A 22,455-nucleotide genomic window follows, 5' to 3' on the forward strand; every position below is an offset into this window, starting at 1 on the left:
AGCTAAGCTGTACAGCATGTGAGCAGCAGCATAGAGTTCTGGGTAAATTAATTAAAATCACTCCTGTAAACATGTTGTAGACATACCCTATCTAAAAGTGAATTTAAAAAAAAAAAAAGAGCAAAATCGTGGTCTGACATAATTCTTGAACCACTGGATATCAAAAATCCAGTTTTCTATAAACAGGCAAATTTCACTGCTCCCGGACTGTCTTGTGTTCTAAGACTTGTCAGCAAAGAGACTATCTCACTATGTGCATGGGGGCTTCTAGGCAGAACAATAGTATTTTTTTTTCCCATAATAACTTAATATGCAGTGGGACACTGTATACCAGATACTCTGAATACCAGCAGTTCACATGGGTTCAGAGGAAAACTAGACAAGTTTATGGAAGATAAATCCACTGAGACAAAGTCACCTCAATACCACGTCTTTACCACTGCATTAGGAAACCTGCTACCTGCAAATTGTTGACCAGGAGAATATTCTTGGGAAGTATAACCGACTCCTTCCCCACCCTCACATGCCTCTGTAGACACAGACTTTAATGACGTTGTCAGAGACAGTACGTAGGGCTACTGTAGCTATTCCTGCAGTAAACATGCAATAATATGTTTAGGTCAGAGGCAGACTGCAGTGTTACTGGTGTTCCACGTTTGCTTCAGTGAAAACCCTGATGAATTGTTGACAGAAAGCAACCTTTTGAGATTTATTGTGGACTGTTGCTGCTAAAAGAAGTTGTAAATTAGACAACAAGCTTTCCAGGACAGGAGTTAGCTTTTTGGTATGTGTTTATATGGTGCCCACAAAGAGGTCCTCTGATGAGGACAACAGGTTTCCTGGAACAGTAGGTCCCAAACATTTCCACTCACCACCTCACTTGAAAGGTCATCATGACCTCTCCTTTTCTAACATTTCTGGGATTGTGTCAAAACTCATAGCTCCTCTGCCTTTTATATTTGTGTGATCGTATCCCCAAGCAGGAATAACAAGCCCATGTTTGGGAATTAGTGTCCATGACTGCTACCATAATGCAACAAATACAAAACACAAAAGGAGTGTTTCATTAGCAAACAGAAATAAACTTCAGAGAGAGACTGAAGCATAATTCTCTCTAGCAAAATGTCTGCAATTGTCATTGCAAACAAACTGAAACAATAGACCAAACAAAGAGAAGAGTTAACCAGAGTTTTTCTCATTCGTTAAAAGAACAAGCAGTGAAGCCATAGATTCTTGCCAGCTTTTGTTGCCATTTAAATAGTACCAAAGACACAAGTGCTTGGAAGAGGAAGGTTGAAAGTGATCTAGCAAAGCTGCAACAACAGCACTCTTACCTGTGGTGGTGCAATAATATGAACAAATGGGTATGATAAAATTAGTTTATAAGGGCAAAAATAGCAACTTGCCATAACGTTTAGGCTTTTTCTCCCTTTAAAAGTGTCTAGTAAACAAAATACAAAGATGTTAAGAGTTATCCTTTCCCAATTTTCTTTTGTACATCTGTTATCTTCCTGGAGCCAATTTTCTCTGAAAAGTTGATGTTTTGTTGAAGCAAATCCAGTAGCTGTACAGCTGTGCTGCTGTGTAGAAAAGCAACCCATTACTCACCATCCTGAGAACCATGCAAAACTTGGGAAGGATAATTGTCTCTAAATTTCAAGACTCTTCATATTTTCTTCCCTCTTACAGTATTGCAGAGAGTAAGGAGTAAAACACAGCAGTGATCTTATAGCATATCAACTACTCCTGCTGTAAATGCAAGGTAGCTTATTCCACCTTTCATCAAGAAGAAGTTTCTTTTCATTTAGTTTGCATTTACTGCTGGGAAACAGACTGCATATGGAAAATCACCATGCCGTAGATGACATATTGCAAGATGACATTCTAGCTTATCTCATTCACATACACTCACCTTCAGAAAATGAAAGAGAAGGTCATCCATTTTCAAGAGCAAAATGGTGAAATATTAGACTTTTTTTTTAACCTTACATACAACCCAGGAAAACCAGATGACCAGCTATTTTAAGAGTAATTTTACCACTAATCATTGTCTATATGCCAAGTAAATTTGTTTTGTCATCATACAACAGGGTATTTAGATGTATCCTCTCTATCCAAAATTGAATTTTAACCAGCTTCTATGCAATTAAATCTAAATCACTTCCTAGCAACCCCTCATATTGAAGATAAGCATCTTTGCAAATTTTCACCTGTCATTTATATTTCTGCTCAGTAATTTTTTTCTCTTTCCTGTCCAGCTTTTCTATTTACATAGAAAGTCACAGCTGTCCTGGTCCAAGCACTGTTCACTGGCAAATAATATGGGTGTAGCTCCAAAGTGGATATTGAAACGGCTTCATTGCTTATACTGAACGCACCTCCATTCTTCTGGAATGAGAAGTGTTAAGTGTCCTTAAATGTTTAGAAATGCAAATATGGACACTTGCTACTGTTCATGGAGTCCAGGAATGCAGTATCACCAGAACTATTCATAATATCTGTTGGAGAGAAGACGATTTTTAGTTGGAATGGTTTCTGCTTTCTCACTTCCAAATAATCTACAGGCATTGCTCTGGAAACTTCCCTGACATGAAGTTTCAATGCAACGCTCTGTGAGTGATCCTTGAGTTAACTCATGCTCCTGTATATTAAAGGAGCCCACAGATGGCTCTCAATGATTATCCTTTTGTTTCATATCTGAAACAAATGCTCTTTTCTACAAAAAAAAAAAAAAAAAAAAAAAAAAAAAGAAGATGAGAGATGTTCCAGTTACTCTTAAATAATGGAGTATATTCTTAGCTTTTCATTCTAAAACCAAAGTGTTCAAAACTAAGTGTTCCTGCCCTTGAGGGGTTGGCAAACTCTGTAGTATAGTTTTATAGCTTGCTCATGCTGAGTGTTCCTTTAGGAGGTGCTGTATAAACCAGCACTATTTTAGGTCTTAAGGGCAGTAAGAAGAACTGGTTAATGATAAATAATGGTACAGAAAATAGGTCCATGAAATCCCATAAGCAAATTTTTCCTCATGGAACAAAATATTATGACTTCCAACCATCAAAAAGTTATCAGTTCTGAAGAGCAATAAACAGTGAAACACACCAGAGAAAATGTGCATGAATCAGTGTGAAAAGCATTTCCCCAGTGACATGTCCCCCTGTTACAACCTTTCTTTTGTCTGCTTTCTCCTGCGGATTTCCTTATTCTTAGCATGTTACTCAATTCCACAGTAGTGGAATTAGTTTCCAGTTTTATCAGTGTTCTGTCTAGTTTGCTCAATTCACTCCATTCATCTTCATATACCATCTCTAGTGAAGTATTATTTTCACTTCTGCACCACCACCTCCTCCTCTCAACCTCTTCATCCCCCTAACCCTCTTCCTTCTTACACTAATTTCTGCTCTTTTAGATTGTATTTTCCTTTACTTCCTACTTAGCCTCTCTTTTCACCATACCAAAGACAAGATGTCAGACCATTTTTCACAACTAAGAACAGAGAGTCCATTCTACTGTGAGCACTGTATACTTGCCTTTATGCTAACCAGCATCCTACAGAAAAGGAGCCTGGCAAACTGTTCTCAGTATTTTTTCATATACCACCACATGTACCTTGATATCTCAATGAAAAGCCAGTCTTTTCCTGTGTATGTTTCACCAAGGAACATTAGACATGTCGTATTCTGAAGACAGATATTGTCTGCAAAGCAGACTCTAGAGGGAGAAATACCTAAATAGTTGTGTTTGGTTGGTTGGTTCGTTGGTTGGTTGTTGGTTTTTTTTGTGTGTGCTAAAATGCACAGATGTAGCCACAATTTTCGATACCGGCTCTGCTACTACTTATCAAGGAATTCAATGCTAAATAATAGAGAAAGGAAATGAGGCAAAGACCTACTAATATAACTACTTTCACAAGTGAATGCTAATTTGAGGTGAGCTTGATAAAAAATAAATTATAAATATAAATTATGTTATAAATAAATAATAACCAAATTGATGTACCTCATACCTTAAACTAGAAGTTTAAATTGGAAGCAACCCTTCCCAAGGGCCAACTAAAGTTCTCGTCAGACTGCCTTAACAAAGTGAAGCAACCAAAGACCAGTCTGTTTGGAACTGCATAAAAACTGCTGACAGTTAATACAATGTAGATGTGTTGAGGAAAATAATTATATATGTATTTCGGTATGCACAGCATTACACCACATAAATAAGTACACATCAATTTTCTTACTTCAGGACAAAATGATCTTACATTATTTTTAAAGAAAGTGGCAATGATAGGATTGCACCAGCAAAGAAACTTATGAAACTGGTGGCAGAAAAACTGGAAAACTCCTAGTTTCTCCTCAAAACATTCATGCTTAGTCTCCAGTATTCTGGGCTCAAAACTCTGATTAATGAACAGTAGAGTTTAATTAAATCTGTTTCAACTCTATCTCCCTTCAGTACAGACATCTAAATCTGTCTCTATTCATATACAGGCATGCATACCTATATAAATGGCACAAGAATAGAGAAAGGAAAAGCATAGGAGTTAAAATCTCCAGCTTCCTTCTGCCACTTAGATGACCACAAGAAGATGTTTTAAAGACCATCTATCCTCTTTATCCCTTAGTCGTCCATCTGTAAAATAAGAATGTGTCCATCTTAAAGGGAAGAAATTGATTTAGTAAGAGTGGTTACTAAAGCTGAGCTCCACTATACTATGGCAACCTATTACCAGTCAAAGGAAAACTTCTAGCAATAATGTATAACTACAGTGAAGTACACTAAATAGAGGAATGTTATGAATGTTAATAGGATCTGGAGAGAGAGAGATCCATGGGTGCTTTAAAAATAATTTGTTTTCAAGCACTTTAAACTTGTTTCCACTCTTATCTTCATCACAATAAATGAAATATATTGTACAAAGAATTAAGACAAAAAGTACTTCCTAATATGGTATAGATTTTTTGTACTGCTAGGTTTGAACTCATTATAATGTAAACACCTGAACATTGCTAAAACAGAAGGCAAATATGGCCCCTTCAGACTACATCTGTCTTGAAGTGATCTGTTGTATTCTTGATAGAAAGACTTTTTTAAAGCAGAATTACCTGTAATATAAGTTGCATGCACCCTTATCTCCTTTCAATGCATGGAATTGATTATATGTGATGTCACAAGGGTATTTTTACACCATTTAGATATTAAAGTAACTTTAAGAGGAGAAAAGAAACTGTATCTCTTCCATATATGGCTTACCTTACAAAAGTAGAAAGAGAGTGTAGTTCCCAACGTGTGATACTCCATGTTTTTGAAATTACAGCCCTTAGAGATTTTTTTTGGCATGGAATTAAAACCACCAACAAATTGCTAGTGGTAAAACATTGCATGAACATTGTTTCTTGCAAAATATTGGAAATAACTATTGTAGCATTACTCAACAGTTAAGCAACCTCTGTTTACTGTAAGTATTAGCTCCTTGAACAACGTGTCCTGCATACGTAAATTCATCCCCTTTGGATCCAAATTCCCAGCTCCTAACACTTGGATCATAAAAGTAAAACAAAAATATATGAACAAGCCTTCTTGCTCACTGGTCTAATGTCTGCAGCCGAAAGAAACTGCTTACTTCAAATAAATAAACAATAAACTATGGCTAAACAGAACCATGCTTATTTTTCAAATCATTCCATGCAAACAGTTCTGAAAGGATACATTTCATTTACTGGAGAAATATGATTTCATTTTGCTTGTTGCATACATCTGACAATCAAATTGTGTAGTGACTCTTCTTAGGAAAAGTAAGTAGAACACTCTCAAGAGTATATATGTCATATATTATATAAGAGAGGCACTCTCAAGAGTATATAAGAGTATATATTCCATATATTCCACCATCTCCTTTAGGTCCACTCAATATGTATTTGAGCAAAAGAGGGCTAACGTTCCTATTCTCTCTCCATTCATGATGGAATAATATACTGGGAAAATAATTGAAAAATTTGAAGAATCTCCACAGGTCTGAATGAGCTCAATACACTGACAGCAGAGCATATACTCATTTAATTTCGCTCCTTCTCCTCTATATAAGACTAGATCCAACAAACTAAATATTGGCTCTTCTGAGGGGGCAGAATCAAAGCTGTGTTTCATTCCATAACATACTTCTCATACTTTCTTTCCTCTAACATACTTCTGTAGAAACGTAAAGTATACGGAGACAGGCTTGACTTGTAACCTTAGGTCCAATTTCCTCATTGTCCTCTCTCAGATTTTTTAGATTGTTCTCTTCGTTTGTTGTAAAGATGGGTTGGAACAAGTCTTTTGGACTGAAATCATTCCAGCTCAAAACCAGCCTTACAATGGAGCTGGTACTGGCTCGTCTTAGAGTTTCAGGTTCATTGACCCTCAGCAAGTTTGCAGATGACACCAAACAGGGTAATGAAGTCAACACAGTGGTAGGAAGGGGATGTCATCCAGAGGGACCTTCAAGGTCTTGAGAGGTGGGTCCATGTGAACCTCATGAAGTTCAACAAGATCAAGTACAAGGTACTGCACCTGGGTGCTGTTAGAACATGTCCAGAGGAGGGTCATGAAGATGATCAGAGAGCTGGAGCACCTATCCTATGAAGAAAAGCTGAGAGAGATGAGACTGTTTAGCCCAGAGAAGAGCAGGCTCTGGGGAGATCTTATGGTGCCCTTACCATATATGAAGAGGGCCTACAGAAAAGACAAGGAGGAAAATTTTGTCACAGACGTAGAGGCAGAATAAGGGATAATGGCCTTAATCTAAAAGAGGGTAGATTTAGTAAAGAATTGCTTTCATATATCTAATCTATGAGGGTGGTGAGGCACTGGAACAGATTGCCCAGAGAAGCTGGGGATGCCCCAGCCCTGGTGATGTTTAAGGCCAGGTTAAGGCCAGAGCAACTTGGTCTAATAGGAGGTGTCTCTGCCCATGACAGGGGGGTTGGAATTAGATTATCTTTAATGTCCCTTCAAATGCAAACCATTTATGATTCTATGATTTCTAATGAAATTTTCCTATTTTATTCCAAACATGCATTTTGACAAATAAACAAGAAGTGGTGAGCTTTTATGCAGGTGCTTTTGCATATTTTTTTTTTCCATTTTTAAACCATCATTACAAGTAATGATTACAAGAATAAAAGCACAACTCTTAGAGGAAAGCTTGTTATTTAATTACTTCACTGTGGTTGGCAACTAACATGCAGAAAATTAATTTAGATCCTACATTAATCCCAGAAGCTTAACAAAACTGGAATCTGGGAAAGAGCACAACCATCTTCTCTGTAAACTGAGAGGAAAGAATGTCACAATACATTTAGCATATAGTATGCCAGCAGTAGTAAAGCAGAGATGGGAGTTAGCACCTGCTTAAGAAAGGAACAAGCAAGCTAACACAGGGAGTTGGGGGAATTTCCCACTAAACTACACCATATAGAAAGTAGGTCACGTTTACTCTTTTGAGAATGGTGAAAAGAAATAAAATTCTGAATTATATATGAACCATTACGTTTGATTTTCTTCAACTCCACCACCTCCCAGGAGCGTTGCAGACTGAAAAATCTGGATTTTACAACTCTGGCAATTATCTACGTTAATACCATAAAGTTATCTGTAACAATTTTCATTATTGCTAAGGGTCTGTCTTTCTATTTTATTTCCCTTTACACTTCTTTCTGTACCCCTTGCTCTTGATTTAGCATTTGCCTGTAGAAGTTTACTCCAGATATAATTTGGCATACAAACATCTTACAAAAAGGCTTTAGCTAGAATAGATCTTAAATATTTCTGCAATTTAACTTATTTAATTCTCTTGCCAGGTGTTGCTGGCAGGAAAAATGGTCAGGTTCAAACGTCTAAGGGGTCTTCTTAAAACTAATAGATAGGATTTGCTTAAGCATCCCACCCAGAAACCTGGGAAAACTAATTATCTTCTTTGTGTGAGTTTAAGTGTGAATTCTCTTCCATTCTGAAACGTGGTGTCTGTGTACAAAACAAGCAAAACATTATGTGGGGAAAAGGAGAACTTCAGCTCGATAACATACAATAAACACTAGCATCTACAAATAGGGACAGCAAAGCTATCTGATAGTAGTGTTGAACTTAGGAGTCACATTTTGTCAAGCATAAAGTAGTAGGCTAAATGTAAAACTGATTACAACACTTCCATGGAACAGATGAAACATTGAAAGTCAGCACCCAAAACAGACGCCTAGAAAAAGAACTAACTACTGCAATTTTCCCTGGGGATTAAGAGCAAATTCAGGGCAATGATCACTGTTCAGTGGAGAACAGGCAAAACCACAGGCACACATAGATCAGGCAGCAGAAAAATCCCAGAGACAACTAGAGAGCGTGTAAGATGATTTTAAGAAAGAAATTAAGCAAAGAAGAGGTGGTTATGGTAGATCATTGTCCACGGAGAGTACTAAAACAATGAGTCTCCCATGCTTACTTCTTACAGCATTCAAGGGAAATGGGAGTCTATAAGTATTCCTTGTACATAGACAGAATTGCAACAAAGAACAATTATATTTCCTCATCCTTTTGCAAAAGCAGTTCCCCCAGATACCAATTAATCACCTAAGGTTAGAAAGAATGAAAAAAAAAATAATAATAATAATGCAGCTGTCTAGCACCTGAGTCCACCTTCTCCCAGAGCAAAGACTTTTGTAACAGCATTTCCCTTCACCTGCTGAGCAACAAATTACTGCCAGTTTGGTCTCAGCAAAGTAGTCTAAAAGCATTTATAGGCAAATCTATTCCCACGGAAAGTTCTTCCCTAACTTGGTGTTGAGAGTCTACTTCACAATTAAGCCTTGACTTACAAAGTGGGAGACACTCTCTCCGTCCCTGTCAGTGGGATTCACCACCACTTTCCCAAATCCTCACAGCTCCTGTTGAAACTCCACCACCAAGTGCAGTCTATACATTCAAAGGCTTGCTCTGGCTTTTGTGAAGAGCCACCTTGGCAGCAGCTCTCACAGCTACGAAAGCTACTCTTGAAGGCGTAGTCTGGGGCAGCAAAAGGTTAATAGCACCAAAGGCCCTTAAACGTAGTCTTTATTACCTGGGGACACTGACTTGTCAAGGCAGAAGTTTTGTTCCAGTTTTCTAAATTTAGAACCATTTTACTTAAGAAATCTGGTGTTTTCTTATGTTTCTACTCAGCATGTGGCATATGGAAGATGGCAACAGAGGTTAATCTTGTGAGACCCACAATAACAAAGAGAATATGATTTACAAAGAAACAAGGAAACATGGGCAAGGAACAAAGGAAATCATTAGCATGGAGTGATGCCAGCTATCAGGAATGGTGAATTTTCAGACAAAATCCTTGGGCAGGCATTAAAATTGTGGAAGCAAGAACTGAGGCTCCATACAGAATTTATATTGGAAGATGACAAAAATCATTGTTATAACATGTTTTTGGTTTGTTTGGTTGGTTGGTTTGTTTTGTTTTGTTTGGGGGCGAAGATCATCAGGGCACTACTCTCAGGGGAGGGGGAAGAGGGGGAAGATCATCAGGGCACTACTGTTGGAACAATGCCTTAAATATTGGAGACCATCATGAAAATATTTAATGAGCCCAGAAAGAGCAGTAGAAACAAAAATGTTATGTTTTGCCTTTACCTGAGTAAATATTTGTATTTAACAGTAGGGGAAAAAAATGTTTATATTGCACAGCTCACACTACTGACAACCACATGTAATCTTAGAAGAGGCAAAACCAAGATCTTTTTTATATTTTTAAAACCTAACCTTAGAGAAATGTCACTCATTGAAAAAACAGATATAATGAGCATTGAAAGGAACATAACAGTAATGGATTGGTGCAGAACAAGTGCATAAACTCCAAACTATGCAAACAGTATGGAGAATGCAGATGTCATGTATTGTAGTTGCCACCTAATGCATGTGCTACAGACAGCAATTTGACAGAAAAATTAAGGGCCAGCCTATACACAGCAGTGACAGTAATAGAGGAAGCAGTATCTTCATATACCACTGATATGCAAGGAAAAACACAGGCAACAGCTCTTGCTGTTTCTGAGACTATCTGCAAAGACCTCTACTGAAGGGAAAGCAATCTGCAGTGTGAAATAGCAGATGCATAGAATCTTTCTGTATATTTATTACAGAAAAAGGCAGACAGAAACTCAGCTGACATATTTACTGTTACACTATTAAATCAGTAATCAGTTCAAATCAAGCTAGATGGCAGAGCCAGATGCATTTCAATGCCAGCTACATCAATGGAGTAGCAAGACCAGGTGCTGATGAGGTATAAAACAAAACCCTGTTTGAAGACCAATAGGCCAAAGTAAACTGTAGATAATAAGCCCATGAAATAAGTGGTAATACCTCTCAGATTTGGTAGCAGATGAGACGATAAAATTTTACTTAAAAGGGACCACAGTCCCTTCAGATTCAGTAGCTGATACCAAGAAATGCTTCACAACTGAGAATGGGCATGCCAGACATAATTAGGGAAGCACAGCTCTTGCCAGAGACAAACTCCAGTTCTGAATGTAGATAATGCAGTGTGAGATGTGCAAAAATTACAGTAATCCTTGCAATAGAAGAAGGCTTTGCAGCTTCACTCAGTTCCAGTTTCAGCTAGGAACTGGTCGTAACAGAGCTACTCACTTTTATTGATGCAAACTCCATGGTCCAACCATACCACTCCAACTTCTGGGAGAAAGATCATTTGAAGGACACTCAGACAAGAAGTCTAATTTGGAAACTGAAAGTTTGGCAAAACTAGCAGACTGTGCTCAAACTGTTATTTTCTTTATTTTTTTTTTCATGCTATAGCCTTTAAAAATCATGTTTTCAAATGTTGGATGCAGCTGTTGTAGTCAGAAAGATGACTCTAAAAGAAAGTATGGTCCTTATATTATTGTGTATCCCCAAAAGATGGGACTTTAAAGACAACACCACATATCACACAGTTCAGACTAAAGATAATAAGAGTTGCAGCTCAAAAATCTTAAACTTGCTCTGCTTCTCTCTTGATTCGATGTTTTAATCTTGCATCAATTCCTGTTTATTAATATACTGTTTATAAAAAAAATCTCCCTGATCTTTCACTTTATTCTTGAAAGATCTCTTCATGTTTTAAGACACTACTCTATAAGATAGGAAGCAGAAGTAAATTAACTTTACTTTTCTAGAGGTATAAAAATATAGGAAAGGACCTGAAAATGAAAAGTGCTGTTTTCCCCACATAACCATCTGTGGCAGATGACCACCATGTGAATAGAAACCCCTAATTCACTTAAGGTTTAACTGCTGTTCAAATATTACTTAAGTAGCACTCAATTGATTTATGATACTGGCCAAGGCCCACAAGTGATAAATATTGTATATTACAAGCAGACCAGATCGGCCAGATCATAAACTGTTAAAAGGAACCCCACTTTTAGCCCAATAGCCTCAGAGGTTTGGCAGATTAGAAATCTTGCATGTTATGCAGAATATTTTCTTCTAAAGAATTTCCACAGTTCCTCAGAACAGACTAAACATTAGAGCATCAGATGTGGTGTTTCCACTCTGCAGTGATCAATTGTTTTGCTTCTCAATGCAACTCTGGCTAATATGCATAGGAAGACAAGAGTTGCCCTCTCCTCAAGATGACAAACACATCAGCCATGGCAGAACAGTGTAAAGCAAAGTGCAACACTTCTGTCCAGGTTCTTTCATCAAAATGAGATCCATTTTGAGTGATATGCTGTACACTTCTCATGACAGGCTTTCATTAGCTTCACATATTGACAAAACCAAAAATATGTATTCACAGTTTAAAACTAGTAATAACAATTCTGCCTTCTCCTAATCTGTTGAACACCACATGAAGGTCACAGCACTGCTGACACCCAGATTTTCTGTTCTCTGTTTTACACAGCTGAGTACAGATAAAGTGGCTCTTGGCTGCCAAATTCTGAGATCAGGCTCTAAGCAACTATGACATCAGAAGCTGCCAAAAGACATTTGATTCCCCTATTGTGAAATGTCAGGTTGGTTCTGGGACATGGTGAAAAGCCAACTGGAGTTTAGAAAATTCTATAGTGAGCTACCGTTTGATACCTAATAACAATCATATCTCCTGATGCTGCTGCAAATCGCAGGGTATCCAAGGACATCTAACAGTATCACCACTTTCTACTGCTTTTGCAAAATACTGCTACAGAGTTACATGTATCCAGACTACAGAAATTGCCTGTGAGAGAATGGAGACCCAGGCAACTCATTGTCAGGAATATGAATTAAGAAGCTGAATCTCATAAGTAAAAGGAGCCATTAGATAGTTTTTACAGGAGTTTTGTGCTCTCCTGTCTTCCACACCTACAATAGTTCCCTCAAAGTAAGTAATAATCATCATGTCTCCAAAGTATTTTCTCCTGCAAACTTCTGATATTAGAAAAGCCAACAGACATAATTTGAAGGTCTCATTTTCAAGAAAGAAATACTAGTGCAAAGATATTTTTTATTTGCTTGAAAGAGCATGTGGTAGAAGATACAATGACTTTGTATTTTGCCAGTGGCTGCAGACACTAAAGAAATATCAAAGTTATTAGAAGCAAAAAGGTGACAGTGAATACAGTTTGGGATTCAGTGGAACAATAAGCTGCTCAGATTCTTTTTTCTACTTTTGACCTCAGTCTTGTGGCTTTCCAAGATTCAGACTCGGATTATTTCTGGACCACAGATGAAGCTGTCTTCCACAAGTAGAGGCAGAGGTCTGGATCAAGTTAAATTGGCCATGGCATAATGAAGACAGGGGAACCATGATGCATTGAACATTTTCTTACCTGTATGAAGTGGTACCCCTACAGCCATACCTTTCATGGAAGAGGAAAAACAGAATTAGAGTCTTACTAGGTATTTTACTTGAGGTAGATTACCAGGAATATACAGCAGGATTTTGTTTATGATATAGATAGATATTTCTGGTGCTGATACATTGAATACTCTCCCCTTTGTTTCCAGATTAATTCTGATGAGCAATATTCTCGCAACGCAAAATAATTTCCAATTTCCAACGCAAAAAATTCCAATAAATATTGAATGACTAGTCTATGTCCTGAGTATCTATGTTTGATTGCAGCCTGATATTTAGCAAATTTTTGCATTGTTCCTGAGCAATACAGAATTTTTGTCAGGTTCTCCATGCAATTTAAATGACTAAATCTTTCCTCCTGACTTTCTGACACTAATTTAAATGCCTAAATGAAACTACTGCTCATTTCAGCCAGTGAGGGTCCTCACCAAAAGTGTGAGTGATGATACTATGACAAACTCACTACCTTCAAATCAAAAGCAGTAAATGTAACTGAGGGCAGTTTCTCAAACCTCAGCAGTCTGTGCCTATTAGAAGCAAGGATTGCTTGATTGGCAACATAAATTCTGTGCTGCAAGACTGCTCATGATGCCTAACATATATGCTTTTAATTAACTTCATCTCTCTCAGCTTTGACTTTGGGAAAGAGGATCGTTGTGCAAAAGGAAAAAAATAATTTATTTCCAATCTGTGTCATTCGATACCTACTTTCATTATAGATACTATGGAAAGCACTCATGAACTCCACAAAGGTGTGTGGAAAGGTACTCAGAATGCAGAGTACAAGAGTAATCTTACTAGAGGGGTTGTCTTCTCTTTTAATCATGTAGTAAGATGATAAGGACAACAATATTGTGAAATTTCCAATGACATCTACATTTATTCAGATATGCTTAATACTTGGTCCTTTTTTATATAAGATGAATTTATAAAGACCCTCCCATACTATATTTGATTAGTTCAAGCATCTAATTAGCCCAGGACCCATTTCTGGTGGTGTTCAGAAGTGGATTTCCAGGGAAGACTGTGATAACAGTGTAATATACTTCAATAATTCCCCAGAAAATTTTTATAACCTCCAGCGATTTGTGGCCAAGCAGTTTCTGAAACAGAAAGAGCATCTCTATCTTTAACAGCCCTGGATGTTTCTTTCATTTTATCCCAGGACTTTTTGCATCTGAGTGTTTTAATAACCACAACATCTTGTGGCAGAGATCTTCACAGTTTAACAACGCAATGTGAGGCAAAAATAACTTCTTTTGCCAATTTTGAAATTGTCACTTGCTGATTTCATTTTATATACCCTACTTCTTCCTATAATCCTTTGCAGACAAATCTTATTTTGACTATTCTGAATGACTTAGTATTGCTAGCAAACTAAGATACCTCAAGATTTTCTCCTTCTCATTTCCAGGCTGTTTATTAATGTCAGGAACAGTGCAGGCCACAGGAAAAATCCCATGGATACTTCACTGGTAGCTTCCTTCCTCTGTCTGAACTGGTCATTTATTGCTGACTTCTGCTTTATGTCTTTTAACCAGCCTTTACCTATGTGAAGTCTTTTTCTTTTATCCTGAATTCTTAGGATTTTTAAAAAGCTTTCAGTAAATCACAAACCAAGTAGGTTATATCAACCATAATTTCCTTATCCACTAGTTTTCTGGCTTCTTTGAAGGATGATACTAGATTTGTGAGGCATGATCTCCCTTTACAAATCCATGTTGATTCACTGCCAACATGCAATATTCATCCCTGATTGTTCCAAACAGTTTATAATGATTTTACATAAAACAGTAATTTATCTCCTTTCTCTAGAATCCTTGGGTGAACACCATATACTGCTGTTCTTTACTGTCAATTTATTCTGTAAGTACTTCTACCAAAACTAACTATATGGAATCTAATAGCATCCTGGAAACAACAAGCTTTGCATTCCTGAGTCCTTACACAATAACAAAGTTATGATTATAGCTGGGTAACCAATAGCTAGAGCAAAACCTAAGACAAATTAATGGGATTTGGTGAAGTAGGCTTTTCTTATCCCTAAGGATCATGTGGAATCCAACAGGACACAGGCTTCTTCAAGCCTTATTTTCTGCACTCAAAAGTCAATTCTAATCTAGCCTGAAATGTAATTGTAGGACTAATCCCTACAGGAAAATGTGAACTTGAAACATCAGTCACTGACATCATCCTTCGTCCTAAGCTTTCAGGTCAAGCCTTTTCCTCCCTCAAACTTGAGATAAACTCCGGCCATCTTGCTACTTAATAAATCAGCAGTGAACTAATTCTTGCAGCTAAAACATATTAAAGGCACTAGTTGTATCATCACCAATAGTCTTTCTCAATCTTCGCCCCTCCCAAATTCACTCAGTTTGTTTTCATAAGAAATTTGAATAACAGCCTTTACCTTTCATGACACTAACCTGCTTCCTATCCCTGAAGCCATTCCAGACTCAGTGACAAGCTGGGCTCAGGAAGCCTTTTCTTCTTAACTCTGCTCCTGTTTTTAACCAAAAGCTGAAATGCAGCCAAGTGACTAATTCATGAAGAAAAACCGATTGAGTCATTAACAACCAACCTTATTTCTAAGCTCTGTTGGTCCTAAGCAATCAAACTGTGAGTTTGGCTGATACAGCCTCCCTCTTTTGGGCCATAACGCCATCCTAAACCTAAGCCTAAAATTTATTGATTCAAAGTGACCAATCTGTATAGTAAATCTGAATATAAAGTATTTGTTCCTGATTATGCAAACTTTAATCCTATCTCTGCCAGTCTGGCAGAATGCAAGAATAAAAAGGCTTTCTACCTTCTTTTCTGAAAACACGATTCTAGCCCTAGCCCTAAAATTAACATGTACTGTAGACAGAGGATGAAACCATACTGGAATACCTAATATGAAGCATATGCTCCTGCCTACACCATAATACTTCTACCTCTGAAGACCCCACAAAAAGCTATTATAGACATGTTTTTTTCCAGTTCCCTAGCCTTATCCCAAACCTTCCTTAAATGGAAAATGTGTCCAGGAATACTGAAAATAAAATATTTGCTTATGACGTTGCCAGCCTTCTCCCAAACCCTTACAAATCCAGCAGTAAATCAGACTTGATACGGCCCTCCTTTCCAAAACCCTAACCCTATCTTCTACCAATCCCTACAGAAAAATAAAAGATATTAATCCCCAATTATATCAGCATTCTTATTCTTGCCAGTTATGTGGATCTAAAGAGGTTCTAACAGAAGAGGTTCTCAAGACTTTTCTTTTTTTTGAATCCAGATCTAACCATAAGGTTACCTATACCCAAGAGCTCTACCAGAAAGCAAATTATGCATTCCCTCTTCCATTCCCAATGGCTGGGCAAGAATCCCAATTTTAGATGGGCTTTTCAAACCTTGTTTGCAAATTCTAATCCAAACCCGCTATTTGGAAATCAGTACTCCAGAAAAGTTCAAGAACTGGTGAATTAAACTGCAGTGGCTATTAAAATGTTTCTTCCAAAAGATTAAAGAGAAGTTAAAGAACGCTATTAAGGCACTGGGTCAGGCAAAGCTGTTTTTATAAGTACATTGGACTATGTTTATGATGAATCTTTTAAACACCAAAATAGCATTTAGCACTAAACAAGCCATAAATAAAGATAAGGTTTGCCCTATGAAACTCACTGTCTAAAAGACAGCCTTGGAGAAAACAAGATGTTGTAGAAAGCTTAAAAGAGGACACTGGCAATGTGATTTCATTGCAGGTCTGTCTGACCCGCTTGGTTAACTACATGTTGGGAGAAAAGAGAATATTTGACTGATATTGCTAAGTATTAATGTGCCTTACAAAGACATGAATGAGATAGAAGGATCCTGTATATCAAATTCAGAGGTTAGTTTGCACTTGGAGCACTTAGCAGGCAATCCAAAGATGGGAATGAGAGATAGAAGAGATGTGAGAACCTCCATGTATTATTTGTGCCTTCACTTATTAAATAGAAAAAAGGTACATTCCATACAGCAACAGATTTGTGGTTCTGGTAGACATACAACCAAAGTCAGCTATGTTGCCACATCATTCAGCCTCACACATCCCAAAGTGATGACAGAAACAACTGCCAATGTGGCTGTAAAATACTGGTCAGTCTTTTACTTTGACTGTATCTCCACTGCTAACATCTGGCAACCCAGAAAGACCTGTTTTAAAAGGGGTTTTAAACAGCACTAAAAATTGCACTACCCATTATGTGCATGCAAAACTGAAAGCAGAATTTTGGAAATTTCTTGTTGTATCTCTACCAAGTTGCCATCTAACAATTACTCCAAGCTACGTCAGATGACAATTTAACTTTAAAATGCGGATGAATTACAAAAAAAAAAAAAAAAAAAGTATTAAACTAATCTTACCTTTGCAAGAATCTTTCTCTGTAGAAATAACATTTTTCACCAACTGTGTGTGCACTGTACCACACACACAATGACATAACACTACAATAAAGCAAAGCCAGATTCCACTGGAAAGACGAAAATTCATTCAAACCACCTGCACTGAAACACTGAGCGTGCCCTGCAAGAATAGCTTCCATGACCTTGTGAGAAGGGGAAGCAATTTATCATTGAATCCAACCCCGTGACATCTGAACATAACTTTGCATTTCAGAAATGTGCTCTGTGACTTTCTTTCACAGGTTAAAATACTTGTTAAAGACATGTATACCGTTGCTAAGAGAAATGACATGTTTGGCAAGGATATGTGAGTGATAACTGGAGATTCTTGAAAATAAAGTAGATTTGGCTTACAGGTTGTTGTTGTTTTGTTGTTTGTTTTATTTTTTGAAAAAATTTTCGTCTGAATCTTTAGTAATAGTTACCAATAAAATGCAAAGAATTAAGTAATAGTTACCAATAAAATGCAAAGAATTAAGTAGCACAAACTCAGTATACACACACCCAAAGGCTTTACACCTTCTTTAAAATCTTCCTATGAAGTGCCACCACCTGAGATAGAAATATGCAATTTAGATAAACCAATTTAGAACCTTTACATAAATGTAAATTAAATATTTTCCATTTCATATATGAATTTAAATACAGCTTTTCTTCTGCAGTAGGGAACACTGGTTCAGATTCTCAGCTCTTCACAGCTCATTGTGCCAGCGTGCCTTGTCTGTTAGTCATTCCGATTGCTCTTAGCATACACTGGTGATACATACATACAAGTGAGCTGTGATTTAGGTCTTATCAGGCTCAGCTGGTAGAAGAGCATGACTGGAAATCAATTCCACAGGTTATAGATTTCTATGAAATCCTCAAAAAAAAAAGAAAAAAAAAGAGCCTGGTTTCTATGCAGTGCTTGGAAGAGAAATATGATGTTACTGAACTATTTTGCGTGTAGTTAAATGGTACTATAGAAATATGCAGACAATGACTTAATAGAAATAAAGTTGTTACTTCAAAACTCTAAGCTCTGTAAACAGTACAATTCTAAACCATTCCTTAACTAGAAGCACATGACTATTCCCATCAGCTTCCTTTGGTTTCCTACATGGTTTATGAGCTGACTGTTAGACTAGACCAGTCATGTACCGTACTCTGAAGATCAAGGGCAGTCCTTTAACTAGGTTCTTAGCACTAACATCTCGGACAGTCCTTTGCATTCTTTAAGCATTATATGTATTTTTAAGTAAAAACAAAACAAATAAACAAAAAACAATAAAGCCTCATTGTTGTTCTGCAGACATTGCTTTCAGAGCAAAACAGCTACAAAACTTTTGATAGAAAGAGTCAAATATTACTTGGGATTTTCACGCATTCAGATGCCAAAATTTTTTAAGAACCTGTGCATTAGTTGTAGACATGACCTTAGCTAACCCAAAGAAAGCCACAAGCACGTCTCCTTTTCCTACTGGCAGCTACTTTAATTGGCAGGTTCACAATGAGCACTTTTGTTTGCATCCTAAACATGCAAAACACAATGAAAATGTTTGATACTTTCATCCTGAAAGAGAAGCAATTAATATATTTGTGTTTTTTTTATAGGCCAAGTCATTACACATTTAAATAGCATCAGTCAAACACTTAAGGAACTTGTTTTACAAGGACTCAAAAGATTCCCCACTTAAAATTATATGGATTTAGCTTGGTTTAAAAATAGACATTTTTGTTTATTTTCCACTCAGTTGCTCTACTATTTGGTTCTCTTTCCTTGCAAACAGTCTCTGAGTATTTTACTACCCTCTACTGTATGGAAAGAAAACTGTGCAATACTTTGTAGTGGACTATATGCTACTAGTATGCTACTAGCACCCCTTGAGAGCTCCCCATCAGTTGGAACACTGACTGACTGGATGGCTTCAGAGTCATTGGAGCTATGGGATCCAGTTTGGTTCGTCTCATTAGGTTCCTAGTGGCTATGGTGCGGATAGCAGAGAGCAAAGCTTTCTTGACAACTCTGAGGTAGTAGACTGTTACTGGAGTAGCATAGTTACTGGGTTTGTATAGTGCATATCAACATGTTTCCAAAGCAACTAAAAGTGCTTTGTGAAGCAATGAGTCAGATCCTGGTTGTGCAGTAACCACACACAGGGATTTATGTTTTCAGGAACTATCTGTCCAAGAGAAGCATACTGCTATATAGGTCTTTGGCACTAAATGTATTAGGAAGCCACTGAATCAGACTGAACACCTCTAAAGCCATGTAAGCAACACTTGGTGTACTACTGTGTACCAGCGCAACCCACATAATATTTACTAACTTGGACTGCTATGTAATGTGATGAAACTCTCCACTCTCTGCTGAGCCTCATAGCCTCTCTTGGTAAGGAGCATAACTTCAAATTGCCCACACACTTGCACAAGATTATGCACATTCCACATGCGGGTTGTAGGTCAGAAAAAGTGCACAATGAAGTCTTGCTCACCCACCATCAGAAGCCAGAGCTGATCATTTCTCTCCTATCTTTTCTTCACAAGGTGATTTTCCAGCAAATCTCCTTGTTTTTTCCATGCTGGAAGAAAAGGGAGTTAAGTTTGTGCCCAGTGCATTTCCTCTCCTACTGCAGTTCACACTGGGTTAGTTAACTTGAACTAGTTCAAACTGAGCTTTCCCTGATGTCAAGGCTGGTTGGTGGCTGGTTCGCCACAGTCCAGCCCCACCTGCCTTGTTGAGTAGCAAGGCGGTCTTCTCCCTGGACTCCCAAGCTATTTGTCCTAGCCACGCTGCCTGGGAGGTAAACCTGGCTTCTTGAGTGTTTCCAAATTCACTGAGTCTCTCCCAAAATGTTTTTTGTTTTGGTTTGGTTTTGTTTTTTAATTCATGTCTTGTTTAAAACACCTGTCTTCTTTTCTGATTTGGAAGGCAAAATGTAATAATTAGAAATTTCAAGATCTTCTGTGAAAGAGGAAGTATGTTTCCCACATAGCTATTTCCCAATGACTGCAAGGGTAGTTTGTACAGCTTGGCCAGTAGGCTTGAGAATAATATTTTAGGTATATTTTTCCCACATTGAACTACAACACCCTTGACAAACTGTTTGTTTGTTTGTTTGTTTTGTTTTATTTTAATCTGTACAGGTTGGACTGTGACCTACTGTCCAGTTGTAATAATGGTAATTTTATGTGTATTGCCCAGCAGCAGAACATGTCCTAAACGGGAACTCCTGGAGTCTCAATCCAATCCCTTGGTCCACTGGGGAAATGACCTGCTCCAATGCTTTTGCTGGCACCAGTCATTTCCTGCTCATTGCCGATGATGATGCATGGGCCAACATTTTGGAGAGATGGATAAAAAGTCTGCCAGATCCTCAGCCCTGTTTACAGTCTAACACTTGTCTACACACAAGGGAGCCAGAAGTTTGGCATTGCCTGTTCTTCCCCTCCAACTCTGACAATAAGCTTAGGCAAAAACAGAAAGGAGCCCCTTACAATCACTTGTTCCTTCTGGGTGAGCATAGACCTCACTCCATAAATCATTTCTAATGCTTTGGCACAGCGCTCCTGTCTCTGAGCAAGCCACCACTCTACCACCCTCTGTTCAGAAGGAGCCATTTGTAAAGGGTACACAACAGCACTAGCATGTGATTTCAACCACTGCAGAAAAATGAATTCAGCAGGTAAAGACAGACATCAGTTCAAATTCCACTTTGGTACCTAAAACAGAACTGATAACCCCCTGATCTTAGCTCTTCTGATGATATTCAGCACTCATTGATAACAGTGAATGATAAAGGTGCAACAGGTAGAGACCTTATAACATATACTGTGAAAGAGATAGATTAGCCAGACTGTTTTATACAGCCAACTCTTTGTAAATCTAGTCATATCCACCACAATCTACTTCTCTGCATTTTTATTTAACAGTTCTTATAAAAAATAATGCATTTGCCCATATTTTGCCATGATGTCAAATAAATTATTTGACAAATTCTTTTTTAATTTTATTTTAATTTTTTTCAGACTGTTCAGTTAGCTTTAATAATAAAACTGCCTTATTCTGTCTTCACTTCATTTAATTCACTTACCATTTCAGGAGAAAAAAAAAAAAGTCAAGACTAAACATCTACCAAATGTTATTCCTCTCCAACTGAATGTGACGGATGGTCTGAGGAGCACATAAAAATTAAACAAAAAGTGCATTGTTCCCTTCCAGATTTTTCAGCTGGTGTAAATCAGCATAGCTTCACTGATGCCAAGTTACAGAGATGTACATCAATTGAGAATCTAGTCCTTCATCTTTAGGAGAGAGATATTTTCCCTACAGTTTAGGTTCTCTGCTTTTTCAGACTCACAAAAACTCCAGCCCACTTCCCATGTTCCGCGTATCACCATAAATTATCTTCACTTTGGTTAAGTTCATTGCTGCTCCTAACCTGTGAAGAGACCCTGTAAAGAGAGCACAGGACAGATGTGACTGGACAAACATTCTGTCTCAGACTGGCTGAGATCCAGGCATCTTAATTACACAGCATTTCAATTTCTGATTGGTGAAATATGTCTTTAGCAAAGAGACATATGTATAGACTCACCCCTGCTTCTCAGTTGACCAGATCTCACAATGCTGAATGCTATACAACTTTTAAAAACATTACATCAAAACTAATGAATTTTAATTTAATTTAAAATGCAGTCTTGAGGGGACCACTATTTTCCACTGAGATTGATCCTTCTGGTGCCCGTTTATTTATCTCCCCAAAATCCAGAGGAGCCCACCTATGGAAGGCACCTGGTACCCTCTTTCTACCACTTGGGAAACAGCAAGTGTGAGAGGCAAGAAATTTTTACAGTGTTAAACCCCAGAACTCCCAGGCTCCTAGAGCCCCTTGCTCACACTAGCTAGCCTCACACAAAGGCAGAAAGGTACCTGCAGCTCATACTCAGGAACACATCTGGATCAATAGTCCACTTCTTGACTTCTCCAAAGGAGCTGGGAGAGAGCCAGCTCTTAACCACTCATCTCTCAAATGCTCTCTTCAGAAGTTTTCCCCTCACTTGCTGTAGCACCATTGGCTGTTTGTCTTCCTTCATTCTACCCTGCCTCCCTCCCCATGATCCTTTTCTGCCATTCCTCTCCCCCTGGCTTCAACCACAGCCCTTCCCAAACCAGACTAATGAAAGCTTTGTTT

At 37.8% G+C, this 22,455-nt stretch overlaps 1 protein-coding gene across 4 annotated transcripts in view; it reads right to left on the bottom strand.

Moving 5' to 3' along the window:
- LOC310901091 (uncharacterized protein) overlaps positions 1-22,455 on the bottom strand; it is a 247,086-nt gene that overhangs the window by 82,380 nt on the left and 142,251 nt on the right. For 2 of the 4 annotated variants that reach the window (XM_083840148.1, XM_083840146.1), the window contains one exon: positions 21,168-21,715. The exons of the other annotated variants lie outside the window; for them this stretch is intronic. The gene's annotated coding sequence lies outside the window, so the exon portion shown is untranslated. Of the gene's footprint in view, positions 1-21,167; positions 21,716-22,455 lie in introns of those variants that run through there. 4 annotated transcript variants of the gene reach the window in all.

This window comes from Anser anser (assembly GCF_964211835.1).
Source record: "Anser anser genome assembly, chromosome: 5".
NCBI lineage: Eukaryota > Metazoa > Chordata > Aves > Anseriformes > Anatidae > Anser > Anser anser.